The sequence below is a fragment of the Pteropus alecto genome, unplaced genomic scaffold (assembly GCF_000325575.1).
Source record: "Pteropus alecto unplaced genomic scaffold, ASM32557v1 scaffold109, whole genome shotgun sequence".
Taxonomy (NCBI): domain Eukaryota; kingdom Metazoa; phylum Chordata; class Mammalia; order Chiroptera; family Pteropodidae; genus Pteropus; species Pteropus alecto.
This window is the reverse complement of record NW_006494608.1, coordinates 4475687-4487628: the sequence shown is the minus strand read 5'-3', so window position 1 is coordinate 4487628 and position 11942 is coordinate 4475687. Positions and strand designations below refer to the sequence as shown.

The window sequence follows — 11942 nt, the reverse complement described above, 5'->3', positions numbered from 1 at the left end:
AGTCAGAAAGTATGGAGGCTCAGGAATTGCAGGTCTGGACGAAAGTTCAATTTTACCACTTTTTGGGGAAAGAAACTTGTATGAGTTCCCTATAGGATTCATGGTTACCTTATCTATAAACTGTAAGAGATTTAAAACTCTCAAAAAAAATTGAACTCTGAGGATTAAAAATTAGAATATCTGTCTGGGTTGTCGAGGAAATCAGAGAATGTGTATCATTCCTCGCCCCCTCACTGTATCCACTCCAGTACAAGCCACTATTATCTTTCACCTGGATTATTAAACAGCTTCCACTTCTACCCTTCACCCAACCCAAGTCTACATTCATCACAACATAAATTGGACCAGGTTAAACTCTGTACAAAGGTTTTGCATCTCTCACAGAATAAAAACCACAGTCTGCCCTTAGGATAGCTTTTCCATTGCCTCTCTGACTGCAACTCCTACTACTCTCTTGCTTATTCAGCCACACATGTCTTCTGGTGTTTCTTGAATGTCTCGGGCACGCTCTCACCTCAGGGCCTTTGCACTGGCTCTTTACTCTGCCTGGAATGCTCCTCACCATGCTCCATGCCCTCAACCCACCTGATTTCAATGCATCTCTGATGAACTGTTTCATGTACGTGTGTCGCCAACTCCTACATTATGAGCATACCACTGCATCCTTCTGCTTGGAAACCACAGGAATATCTCTGAAGCCACAGAAAGCCACAGAGCCTGAGTGCAGCCTCCCAGGAAAGTTAGTTTGCCAGCTGCATCCTTAAGCAGTGGAAGATGAGATTTAATGAATAAATACCCAGCCTGCCAACTTTCGGTGAGACAATCCTGAGGTGAATTTTCCATGGGTCCTCAGAGACTCTCTAAGGAACCAAGCCCAGTTGCTCATAGCAGTAAACAGCTCATCAACGCAGTCTCGGTTCTCTTCTCTCACTTCCCTGTCTCACTCTTTCTTACTTCCTACTTCTGTTTGCTAGGGTCATCTTTCCAATATCAAATCTCAAACATACATTTCTTTATGACAATCTAAAAAAAGAAAAGAAAAGAAATATCTCATGTCCCTTTTCAATTTGATTACCATGGAAGCCTAGGAAAAGGTGTTTCTGAATTTCTGGAAGTAACTAGTTATGAAGTAGACAACCAGTGATATCTCTACAACAAATTTGGAGGTGAAACATAAAAAGCATGTGGATAAGAGATATGCCTTTCTAGAAGTATTTATAAAATTCCTTTATACGCTTGTAAATTTTAGAATCAGACAACACTATTACCAAATCAAGAAGTGCTTGCCTTGGCTCATTATGGTCTGCAACCCCTGCTAGGGCACATTTATACATTCACTCAGAATTCTATGTTCACTCTATGGACTGTCACAAGCTACAAAGAGGCCAATAGCTCTCCTTGGCATTTCAGAAATGACTGAAAGGAAAGGGAGGATGCTAGTCTCATCATTGTTTGGAAGTTTTTCTCTCTGAGAAGAAAATTTCCTTTAGGCTCTAATAGAGAATAAAGATAAAGCAGCATATTGGTTTCCTTGGGCTACCATAAGAAAATACTACAGACTGTGGGGTTTAAACAAAAGTCATTTATTTTCTCATAGTTCTAGACTCTAGAAGTCCAAGATCAAGGAGACAGCACATTTGGTTTCCTCTGAGGCCTCTCTCTTTGACTTGCAGTTAGCCTCCTTTTTACTGTGTCCACATGTGCACACAGCATGGTGTCTCTCTTGTGTGTCTAAATTTCTTCTAAGAAAACCGGTCAGATAGGATAAGGTCCCACTTTAATGACTCTTTTTACCTTAATTACCTCTTTTAAGCTCCATAGAAGTCACATTCTGAGGTACCGATTGATCAGGGCTTCAATATGTAGATTTGAGGGGCACAGTTGAGCCATAACGAGCAGGCATGGAGAGAATTATTTTAGACATGGCCTTGTTCCCCTCACTCTCACTCAACTCCAACTTTACACTCATCCTTATATCTCAATCTTTTCTGACAGATATCTCAGGATCACAAAAGTCCTTGGACTAGCCTTTTAATCATGGTGCAGGGTTGGCAACCTGCTTTGTCTCCTGTCCTGACCTGGCATCCTTTGGTTGGTCAGGTACTCATGGGCTGATGCATGCACACATTCCTATTATCCCTGGAGATGCTTCCTGTGGTTCACCTCCAAATTGATCTGTGTTCATGACACATAATGTTAAAGTCATTCTGCTGGAGTAACCAGATTTCTTGCCCTGATGTGTCACACCCTAGCAGGCTGGCCCTAACCTCACAGAGATGGTATGGGATATCTACCTGCCATTTCTGCTTCTGTCTTCATCCTCTCTAAGATCCACTCAGAGGCCTTGGAATAGCCTTAGACAGACACCTTGCTATCTGCAAAACCACTTTTCTCAAAGTCACAAGTGCCTCTTCACAAAATACCCTTCTCTTTTTCTTTCTTCTTCCCATCACCCACAGACCCTTGTGGTTCTGTAACCTGCCGGCTTTGAAATTTATCCTCACTCAAAAGAACCTTAATTTATTTGCAAGGTCCAGATCAAGTAGTATTTCAAGAGTGACTCCTTCAGTAAGCTTCCAAATATAATCCTACTGAAAGTTAAAGAAAAAATAAATTGTATGGCATTTTGGAGTTTAAGAGCTTTCAACTTTTGTATATTTATTAAATCATTTCATCTTCCAACAGCCCTGGAAGGAGGGCATTTTCTCATCTCCACAGGTAAACTGAGAAGTGGAAGTTTACCTGACGTGGCCAAAGTCAACAGCCAGTGAATGGAGGACCTGAGACTAGAACTCAATGCCTATTTAAATGTTCTTTCAAAATTTATGTCACTCTCCCTTTATTATATGTTGCAAAATTACTAAATTATTTTTTTATCTATGATGTTCCACCATGTTAAAATTGACACCATGTGACAAGCAATTAAATAAATGCTTTCTACATTCTTTCCTTAAAATATTAGCTGCATACAATGTACTGATTTACTGTTATAACAATTCAATTGATTTTTTTCCACCTTCTGCAAGGAACTGTGCAAGTTTCTTAGGGCTGCCATAGCAGTGCCACAAACTGAGTGGCTTAAAACAAGAGAATTTTCTATGGCCATGCCACCCTGAACATGCTCGATCCCATCTGATCTTGGAAGCTAAGCAGGGTTGGGCCTGGTTAGTACTTGGATGGGAGACTGTCTAGGAAGACCGGTCCAACAGCCCTGGAAGGAGGGCATTTTCTCATCTCCACAGGTAAACTGAGAAGTGGAAGTTTACCTGACGTGGCCAAAGTCAACAGCCAGTGAATGGAGGACCTGAGACTAGAACTCAATGCCTATTTAAATGTTCTTTCAAAATTTATGTCACTCTCCCTTTATTATATGTTGCAAAATTACTAAATTATTTTTTTATCTATGATGTTCCACCATGTTAAAATTGACACCATGTGACAAGCAATTAAATAAATGCTTTCTACGTTCTTTCCTTAAAATATTAGCTGCATACAATGTACTGATTTACTGTTATAACAATTCAATTGATTTTTTTCCACCTTCTGCAAGGAACTGTGCAAGTTTCTTAGGGCTGCCATAGCAGTGCCACAAACTGAGTGGCTTAAAACAAGAGAATTTTCTATGGCCATGCCACCCTGAACATGCTCGATCCCATCTGATCTTGGAAGCTAAGCAGGGTTGGGCCTGGTTAGTACTTGGATGGGAGACTGTCTAGGAAGACCGGGTGCTGTAGGCGTTAAAAACAAACAAACAAACAAAACACACAAAAAAGAATTTTATTCTCTCACAGCTTGGAGGATAGAATCTGAAATAAAGGTATCAGTAGAGCCAAGCTCTCTCTGTGGGCTATAGGGAAGGATCCTTTCTTGCCTCTTCTAGTTTCTGGTCCTTACAGGCAATCCTTGGCTACTCTTGGCTTATAGATACGTCATGCTAGTCTCTACCTTCATCTTCATATGGCCTCCATCGATCTGTGTCGTGTCTCCCCTTCTTATAAGGATGGCAGTCATTGAATTAGGGCCCACTCTAACCCAGTATGACCTTTTCCTAACTTGATTACATCTGTAATGTCTTTGCTTTCAAATAAAGTCACATTCACAGATATCGCGGGTTAGGACTTACGCATTTCTTTTGGGAGGACAAAATTCAACTCACAACAGGTGTATGGCTGTCATATTATTACCTATATTCTAAAGATGAGGACTTGGCGAGGCTCAGAGGAAATAAGTCAGCATTTCTCTGTGTTTGGCCTAACAATTGCCTGCATCACAACCACCTGGAAATTTGTTACAGTATGAACTCCTGGGCCTTATCGTGGAGCTGCAAAATCAAAATCCCAGATCCATGTGTCTAATGAGACTCAAATGTGGTTTATGGAAACACTTAATTTGGGGAAACTCCTAGATCGATAAGAGCCACCAGAAATTTTGTGAATAAGTGGTAGAAACTGAATGCAAGCCTAGGCAGACTTCAGAACTTTATTTCCTTAGTGGGCCCCATTTCATCTTTCATTTTCTAATCCCAGAATCTGCTTGATTATTTGCCCCAAACCCTTGTTAATGTTTGTCTTCCTTGCACAGGACTCTGTGAAAGTTAACCCTGGGCAGCCACACTCGGAAGCCCTATTCTCTTACCTACTCCTTGTTCCACCTCTCCCTATCCTGCATTGTTCTCTCCACATCACCTAGTGTTACCCAGCTGTCTCATCTTCATGGGGGGAAGCTAGCCACACTGTGGTTGTTTACAGAATCCTCAGATCCTTACATTTTATACCATTTCTTCTTAAGGATTATACCAACTTTCTCTCAGGAAACATTGGGCAGTTTCATCTTAGACATCTTTTTCCAAGAGATGAACTAATTTTGTCATGCTCAACCTCTGTTCAAGGAAAAAAAAATACTGCTAGCCCTTATACATAATAATGATAAAAGACAAACATTTATTGAGTCTCTTTCTATGTGTCAAGTATCATGCTGTATCATAAAGTTTTGCACTAGATTCTCCTTTGGGGAGATTATCATTTCATGGATAAGCAAACTAGGTCTTAAAACCAAAACCAGAATTTAAACCCAGATAATTTAACTCCGCCTTATGCTACTCCACCTCTCGACCTTGCCTAGGCAGTCCAGTCCCAATTCCTCATTCTGGATTCCAGGCTCTCCATGGTAAGGCTCTTCCTTTCCATCTAATGCTGTCTGCAATCACCATCCCCTCTTCTCTATATCCTTCCACTCCCAATTACTGCTCATTCCCACTTCCTAATCTTCCAAATATATCTCACTTAGGCCCTTAGCATGTACTGTTACGTGTTGTCATTATTTATGAACAAGCACAAGGTTGTATTCTTATCACTCATCCTATTAGGAGGGAAGTAGGAACAGAGTCATTATATCTTAAATTAATGAAGGCAGCCCATTGTGGGAATGGCACTTCTGCAAAACCTATATTGAGAGTCAAAAGCTCTGCTTTCCATCCTTGACTCCATTACTTCTTAGAATTATGCCTGAACATGCTTATTCATCTCCCTGGCTTGTACAAAGTATGGCTAGGTTACAAAATTTCTGAAATTTCACCTAAGTTTGACACCCCTAAATCTAAGTTCTACTTCTTCTATGAAGACACTCATATAAATTTAGCCAATACTGATCTCTTCCATTCATAATAAGTTCATATTTCAGTACCAAAAATCAGAACACGATCTAAGAAATATTATATATTACTTTGGGATATGGGAAACAATGAAATTATAACTTCAGTGCTAAAAAATGCTGCTATGCTTGGGATATGTTGATAGGAACAAAAGGGCAGAATATTTGAAAACAAGGTTGTCCGTGAAAATACAATCCTCACAACATATACATTTTTTACTTTTATTAGATACTCTTTTTTGTACTTTTTCATATTCGTTTCTGTCTTCTCTGCAGTGTATATAAATCTTAACTCCTTCTCAGTTAATTCCTTGAGATGAGAAACTATGTGGTGTGCTTTTGGTACCCCAATGCAGCCTCATAGTAGAAACCTAACATATATTGCACTTTTCAAAATCAATATAGCTAGAAATGTAACACAAAGTATATAGATTAAGCATTAAATACTTACTACAGACAGTTAGTAAGCTAAAACTCCAAAGAAGGGATCATTTCAGTCTCATTCTTTGGAAAGGAGTCAACAAAAAGGGAAAGCAAATATGTCACCTTAGGTTTTCCATATTTATTCATTCGTTGCCACTGAGTTCTTGCTATGACTTTTCATAGATCATCAGATCTAACCAAAATTTTCTAATTAAATTTATCTTTTCCTTTCCCAATGGCCATAATAGACTTGTTTCCAAACCTAAAGGAATTCCTAGGGGAACAAGGAAATAACTTGATTCTAGACAAAAATTCACACAGTCATAGTCTCCTGCGTTAAGGGACTATCTGGTTCTAAAATTTGAGAATTAAAAGGACCAAATTCACCCTCCTTATTTTGTCAATGAAGAAAGTGAGGGCCGGGATGATAAAGAAAATTGTTCAAGATCCCATATTAAGCTAGAAGTAGAGGCAGAGGTGGAAATAAGCCCCTGACTTTTAGGTCATGTCTTTTCCACTAGATCTAATGAAACAGTTTTAAATAGTTTCATGAGGACATTTATTTGACTGACGTCATTTTTAACCTAGATCTCCATCTCTCCATTAGGATTTAGGACCAAGATGAGATCCAATAAGAAAGGTCAGTCTTTTATTCCAGAGTAAGATAGTCAGCACATCCCAGTTTGCCTAGGACTTTCCAGCTTTAGCACTGAAATTCTCACATCTCAGAAACTTCCTCAGTCCCAGACAAAACAGGACATGGTCACACTATTCCAGAGGAAGCATGTGCTCCAAACTGTACAGTTTCTCACAATTGGATTGTGAGAGAAACCATTGGATCTGCTGCAGGAAGAACTTTGTCAGTCCCCACTGTTCTGGTCTGACACACATGTCTCGAGCATGTGGATGTTACCTGAACACCTGTTCCATGTAACATAAGCTCAAATTCTGGTTCTGTCACATAGATCTGGAGGACTTTGGGCAAATTGTCTAATGCATCTGTGCCTCAATTTCTTCTTCTGTAAATATGAGGATAATAATATTATCTACCCTTTAGAGGTAGTTGTAGTTATTTGTAAAGTACCTAGAACAGTGATCGCTCAATACTAAGTATTCAGGAGATATTAGCTCTTTGAAATGTTATAAGATCCTCTGCTTCTTTTTGCCTCTGGACTCAGTTTCTCCCCTCTGACAGATACTGCTGGTTGCTTGCCCCGTACCTTTTCCCCCTTCTTTCTCATTGACAGAATCTTTTCATCCAAGACTTCAATGAGTCTGGTTAAAAATGTATACCTCCGCAGAGGACCTTGAAGCCAGGGATGGTCATATGACTCTTGTCTCACACACATCAACAATGTGTGAGCAAAAATCCTGGATAAGCATGCAGGAAAATTGGTGAAGAAGCTAGACTCAGTCTATATTTTTTCAAGTGTTTGCCTCCTGTCCTCCACTGATGTTGCCAGATAAAATATAGGATTTGCACTAAAAAATAATTCATTATCTATCTGAAATTAAAATTTAACTGAGTGCCCTGTACTTTTATTTGTTGATCTGGCAATTCAACCTTCTGCCCTTCCTTCTTTCTTCCTTACTGGAATGTGGGCACTCACTATGCCTGGAGGTGCAGGGACCATCTTAAGACCGTGAGCCACAAGCAAAGGATAGTAATGAAGAAAAACTGAATGAATATAGACCACTGAAGTCATCATGGGGACCTCTCTAGCAACCAGGGCTGATTAAGCCACCAATCTTATTATATGTAGATGAATTTTAGCCCTACCTGATACCCTTACATCGGCACAGCCTTTGTCCTCCTCCCGCTCTGTAATCTCCCTATGTCTTCCTTTTCAGAGAATACTCAACTCAACTGCAGTGATTGCTTCCAGACTAAGACCTTGAAAAATCTGCATCTCCTGTCCTCCTTATCATTTCCTATCACTATAATGTGCTGTGACCTGAGTGTGTTATATCCCCTGAATCCATGCAGAATTTACAGACCTCCCATCCAAGGGGGGGAAAAGGAGCTTTCAACATATTTTAAGAACCACTTTATAAATATATCTTTAGTGAATAAAAACAACTGAAGTGTTTGATTATGAGTAACATAAAAAATAAAATAATAATTTTCAAAAGTTCATTTTGTATTTGGTGAAGTTCATTTAATAAATTTTTATTTTGAACTTAAAAAAGAATTAAAATTTTTATAAAAATTAGTTTATACCCACCCCCTCCACACACACACTAATTAAATGTTAAACCAAATGTAAAGTATTGGTGTGAAAGGATGTCAAACTCTTCGCCCACCTGGGACACCCATGTTTCCTGACTAGCTTCCAACCCAGATCCTGATAACTGCATTCAACATTCAGCTCTTGCCCTTCACAAGAGTGTACTGACTGTTTAAAGCAATATTCCAAGACTCATCTCAGAAGACTGTTGCCTAGCTTCAACATCTCTTTGTTTCTCCATGTGGTTCTCAACATATAGTTCCCCAACTCCTGAGCAACAGCTCCATGATTTGGCTGCAACCAGCAAAGACAGCCCTTACCTTCACATAAAGGCCCTACTCCAGCCGCTCTCACATTCTCTCACTCTGGAACAGATATTATTCCAGATGTCTTGCCTTCGCCTATGTGTTAATGCTTCATAGGACACCCTCTCCCCTCTATCTGTTGCTTTACATCTTACCCTCCACCCAGTATCTGGCTTTCTGGGCTGCTCCAGATACAATTAACCTTCTTTGCTGTTAAATTCTATTCAGCCTGGCCTTGACTTGAAATTTACTAGTTTTCTTTGCATTCATTGTATTTCCAACTAGGTGGAGAGGAGTCTGGCACCTAGCACAGTGTGATTGGCAGAAGACATGCCCATGAAGCTCTTATTCAATAATATGTAATCTTTGAGGCTGAAATTCATTTGATGACAGGGAACAGAGAGTAACTGTGAGCACAATCCTGTGTAAACAAAGAGCTAAAATAGATCCCTTGGCCAGGGTGAGTGGTGTCAGGAGGTGAGGATCCAAGAAAGGAGGGCCATCTGTTAAGAAGGAAAAGGCATAGCATGTAATCAAATATCTGTGTGTTATCCCTAGTGTCATTTCTGCTTCCTTTCCTCCCTTTGAATGCCCTTATGCAATCTTTGGCAAAAAATTTTTTAAACACCCCCTCAAAATGAATAAGAAAGTATAATCTCTCCCCTCCAAAACAAGATGCCAGGGAAAGCAAGAAAGCTGGAGAGGATAGAAACCAGACGAGGCCACCCATTCAGGCCCGAGTGCTGCAGCAGGCAGCAAACTCTGTAGTGGTCAATGCAGGGGGATTCCTCATGGAGTGGTCAGGACCAGCGAGGGCCAGATCCTGACAAGGAGCTAGGTGACCTGGGCTCACTGATAGACTGTGTCACTCAACACTTCACCCAGCCCTGCTTCTTTAGCTTCCACACCTCCAACTCAACTTGGGGCTCCTGGAGGCGAATGAAGGGTCTTCCTTAACTAGCAACTGGTGATGCAGGGGTGGAGCTGGATGAAAACCCTCACACAACCAGTTCCGTGCCTGACCAAAGTCACCTCCACACTCCATTAACCTCCTTGCAACCCAAAGCCATTGTGACAGTGTTGCTTTTTATCACTGCACTTTGTGATCTGTATTTTCTGCTCACTTAATGAGGATTAAGAGAAAATGACAGAAAGCTATTCAGTGCCATCCCAGCAATGCCAAAGGCCACTTTTAGGGGAAGCTGAGTGTCCTTCTCTGATGGGCTCCTGGGCTCTGTGAGAACTGCTCAGTTTCCAGGTGGCCATATACTGTTGTTTAGCAGTTATTCCCCAGGTAGATGCTGTGTCAGAGCATGTTTACAGGAAACACAGGATCAATGACCTATGGTTCTCTGTCCCCAATCTTGCTGTATTTGAAGGCATTTTTCTGACGTTAACCATTTTTTTTTCTTTGCCAAATGGCCTGTGCCCCTCAGTCCTCCTCCCATCTTATAGTGTCCACAACACTGTTATCCCAGGACCTATCTGTGCTAGCCTCCAAGGAGACACAGGCGTGGCTTTGACCACAAATATGCTGAACTGTATTCTCAGAGCACCATAGTTTGGCCCAATAATTTGGACTGAAGAGGGACGAAGACCAGATCTGCACCACTGGCCCTCTTAGCTGCAGGCTCCAGGCCATTAGTACCATGTAGTGTGGGGCTCTCCAGCTGGGCCATTTTGTTCTGATGGCTGGGCCCTCACTTATTAGAGATTCTGAATTCTAAACAAGTCTCGACCACATTCCAATGATGTTGGCCATAGTGGTTATAACAGAGAAGTGTTCCATCCGATGTTTGACTCCTCCTAAATATGAACTAAAGGCACAGATCCTACTAGTAAGTAAATTGATTGCATTTGTGTTATAATTGAACTGTTTTGCTGCAAGCATTGCACTTGGAAAATTACAGCTGTATCGCAATAAGGAGACGAAAAGGGGTTAATTTACCTCCAAAGGGAACATAATTCTCTCCTTCTTTCCCAGGAGGATCAGATCAAGAGGTAATTATAAATGACTGATAATCTGATTTATATTTTTATTGGGCTATAATTAAACAGAGTTTAATTATTATTCTAGCAATTCCATTATTCTAGCAATTCCATTTTGGATATATCCTCAGAGAGAGAATTTGGAAGTAATAGACCAGCATCTTCTCCCTTATGAAGCTTAGAATCTTTTAAATGATGAAAAGTTTTATTACTGAGAGGCAAAAAATTGATCTAAATTAGCAAGACCTGCTTTCAGAATCCAGTGTAGGTTTCAGTCATGTCTTGCTGATCCCCAAGGAGTTAGGAGGACACTGGAGGGACCAGAGAAGAGTTCATATTGCTCAGTGAGCTTTCCTCAGTGGCCAGGAACTAAGAACTTGTAGAGCTGGAGAGCTGACTTCAAGTAGATATCGTAAAGCAGATTTAGATACTAGAGGATAGACTGTTTAGGTTCACATTTAAGAACTTCAAAACAATGAAGATCTATGGAAAAATGTTGGATATTTTCTAGTGCATAAAACAAATATACTCCATGCCCTCCTAATGTAGAGAAGAGGCAAGAGAATTAAAATGTTAATTAAGCTACATTCAGAGGCTGCAACATGCTCATCAACTCTGCAGCCAGGCCAAGAGGACACCTTCAGAGCAAAGAAAGATTTCTACTGAGATTACTAACAACCCATTCCCCACATCTGTGAAGGGGGAAAAAACAAGAACAACAGAGTCTTTAAGTAGCTGCCTTACACAAATAAAATTGTTCATTCCCTATGGCTAAAACCATGGGGAACCTATGGATTAAAGGCTGTAAATTGCCAGCAGGCCTTTCAGGCTACATACTCTTCTCCTTCCACTTCTTCACTGTATGTCCTATCAAAGGAAATAGGAACTAAAGAATGATATATAAACTGAATTTCCCAGACTCAGGGTCCCTCTCGCTCTCTGCCTCTGACAGGAGACCACATTCTGGCTGTGGAATGTTAGCCCTTTTCTAATAAACTTTCCTTTTGACTCTAACTTTGGCATGTGTGTTGAATTCTTTCTACACTCTCCGCCAGAAGACCCCCTTCTTCTCTTGGTACAGGGCTTGGTCTTCCCCCCAGCTCAGTTAAATTTGCCCTGTCTTGCATCACTGTGTAATTAGTTCACAGTTTGGGAAAAGAAGAGAATAAGTGGATTTAAAAAAACATAGATTATGTTTTCCAACTACTTCAAGTGGCACAAGTGAAAGTACATGGTGTAAGAGTAGAAAATAAAAGGGTATAGTGAACATGCTTAGAAAAAGTAGTCAGAGATAGCTTCTCTAGGAGGTGCCCATTTATCCAGACCTGTAGTCTCTGGAGGGGAGAGA

The 11942-nt window shown here is 40.5% G+C and overlaps 3 pseudogenes; all 3 read left to right on the top strand.

Annotated features, from left to right (window-relative positions):
• Positions 1–3094: 3094 nt before the first annotated feature.
• On the top strand, positions 3095–3212 carry LOC112473568 (annotated as a pseudogene).
• A 406-nt stretch (positions 3213–3618) lies between these two features.
• On the top strand, positions 3619–3737 carry LOC112473566 (annotated as a pseudogene).
• Positions 3738–10356: 6619 nt separating this feature from the next.
• The window catches only part of LOC102895632, a 5734-nt pseudogene continuing 4148 nt past the window's right edge, over positions 10357–11942 (top strand).